This window comes from Peromyscus maniculatus, chromosome 14, assembly GCF_049852395.1.
Source record: "Peromyscus maniculatus bairdii isolate BWxNUB_F1_BW_parent chromosome 14, HU_Pman_BW_mat_3.1, whole genome shotgun sequence".
Classification (NCBI taxonomy): Eukaryota; Metazoa; Chordata; class Mammalia; order Rodentia; family Cricetidae; genus Peromyscus; species Peromyscus maniculatus.
Window position 1 is genome coordinate 68,976,166 of NC_134865.1, and position 2,813 is coordinate 68,978,978.

The following is a 2,813-nucleotide window of genomic DNA, read 5'->3' on the forward strand; positions in this document are numbered from 1 at the left end:
ATAAACAAGGAAAGGAATTTAGGCAAAGACAATTTTTACTTATATTTGCTGAAAATTTCCCTTAGACTCAAGTGATGGCATGTGATCCATGTTGCTATTACATCCCAAAATGCAACCCTTTAAAATATGGGCGCACCGTTATGTAAGTTCCCAAGTAATCTTCAGTGTCTTAAAAAGAAATGTGTCAAATGCATCATTTAACATACATAAAGTAATGACCTCCCATCATCAGCTGATAAAGACAAGTAGATCAGAAAATTTCAAACAAAAGCAGGAGCAGGTAAGTCAATGTACAAAAAAAAAAAAAAATAAGTTGAATTTTGCCTTCTAATTACAATGCCAACACTTAAGGAGAAAACGTTTTGAGCTGGAATTTAAATAGGTGAGCCACAAATACCTGATAATTCTCTGTAAATGGATGGTCATGCTGAGCACAGCTTTCTACCATGCTGGCCCCAGCTCTGGGAGGGAAGGCTAGGCTACACTTATCCACTAGCAGGTCACACTTCATAGCCTACTCAATTCTTGCTGACACAATAAATATGCCTCCTTCTGGGGCCAAAAGCCATCTGAACTGAGGCCAGACATGTGAATTACAGTGAAGGGCAACTTCCCTGCTTAGCATGGCCAGTTGGTGAGAAATAAATAGAAAAGGAAGGAAGCCCCCTTCTCCTTAAAAGCATGAATTTATTATTCTGTTCTTTTTTGTGTTTTATGAAAGAAGCCCTCCCCTGGGTGCCCTTAACATCATCTCACTATCTAAGCCCTTGCCTGTGCAGAATTCCCTAAGTCTGCTTCGGCAAGCACAGTAAATGTCACATGCCTATGAGTGGCTGGAGATTTAGTTTCATGTTTGAGAAAGAGACTCAACTCCACCTACAGAATATTCTCATGGTTTCAAACTCTTTCTCCCTTCTCGTTTTCTGCTAAGTAAACATTCTCTGTGTTAAGTAAAAAAAAAGTAAAAGATCTGAAAAACATCTATTACTAAACTTAAAATTTTTGATATTCTTTCAAGATGTATCTTATACTTTAGGCAAATGTGGTATTATGATACTGTATTGAAATTACATTTTTAATTTTTCAAAATTACAAAGTTACCTATTAAAAGAGTTCATTACATTTTCCTTTTAAAATAAAATCATATTGTCAAGTTTTAATTAACTTTTTGCTTGTTTTTATCTCCTTGTAATGAAAGAGAGAGAGAGAAAGAGAATTATTTGACTAACTGAAAGGTATTTTCCTAACTGAAATGTAGAAGTGTCCATATATAATTTAAAACTTTATAAAACTTCACCTTGATGCTAAAAAATGCCCAAAGTGATTCAATATACACATATAAATAGCATGGGTCAATTGCTATTTAAATTTGTATTAATTTATCATAGATAACTTACTACATAGTTTCAAAATAAGTCAACAGGATTTGAAAGTAACTATGAATATATGTAAAGGTTTGATTCTCTACGATGTATACAGGATTCCTAAGTAAATCCAAATACATCAAGGGGGTGGGGTTTACAATTACTGTCAAGTTGACAGGTTCCAGAATCACCTTGGAGACCAATCTCTGGGTAAATCTTTGATGGAGTTTTTTGATTGGGTTAATTAAAATAAGTTGACCCACCCTAAAAATGGTACTCTGCTATAGGTTGAAGTCCCGGACTGAATCAAATAGAGAAAGTATGCTGAGTACCAATGTTGTTCTCGCTGTATGATGCCATGTGACCAGCTGCCTCATCCACTTGTCCCCAGGCCTTACCTGCCATAATTGACTATAACCTCAGACTGTGACCAATATAACCTCTTCTCTCACTAAATTGCTTTGTTCGGATATTTTATCATAGCAACAAGAAAATTGGCTGATACTGGGAGTTTCAGAATAAAATGACACCACTTCTGGGATGGGAGGATTGCTCAGTAGACAGAAGTGGCTTGCTGTACAAGCATGATGTCCTGAGTTAAAAATGCCAGGAATGCACAAAGAGCTGGACACAGTGGCACGTCTATAATCCCAGCCTGCATTCCTATGGCAAGATGGGAGATGGAGACAAGAGAACCCTCAAAAGATCGCATGCCAGCAGGATTAGCATATGCTGTAGGGAAGAATGGACCCTGTCTCAAACAATTGGAAGGCAAAAACTGACTCTCAAGGTTGCTTTCTGGCTTTCACACATCACATGTACTATAGAACGCCCCCTTCTCTCTCTCTCTCTCTCTCTCTCTCTCTCTCTCTCTCTCTCTCTCTCTCTCTCTCTCTCTCTTTCACACACACACACACACACACACACACACACACACACACACACATTGTAGGGCCTCAGAAGGTGATTTGGTGAGTGAAAAGCTTGCCATATAAGCATAAGGAATTAAGTTTGGATTTCCAGCCTACTGAAAATTGTCTGGCAGTGAGGCATCCTGCCTGTAACACCAGTCCTCAGGAGGCAGAAGCAGGGAATCCTTGGAACAAGCTCTCTACACTAGGTGAATCAATGACTTCTAGACTCTAGTGAGAGATCCTACCTCAATACAACAATCAAGGAACATACCTGCTATCAACCTCAAGCCAGGGCACACATGGGCACAAACATTCACATGCACCGTCACATGTGTTTTGTTGTGTGACAAGACTTTTCCTCGGGAGACACAACACTCACATCTATTCACCCCAGATTGGGAATCCATGACTGACCAAAGTGTGGATACCACAAAAGTCCAGCTTGGTTAGTGAATGAGGTTTTGGTGGGTTACTTAAAGGAGTAATGAAATGACTCAAAGACAGCTGCATCACCAAAGCCCACCCTAGCGTGGGT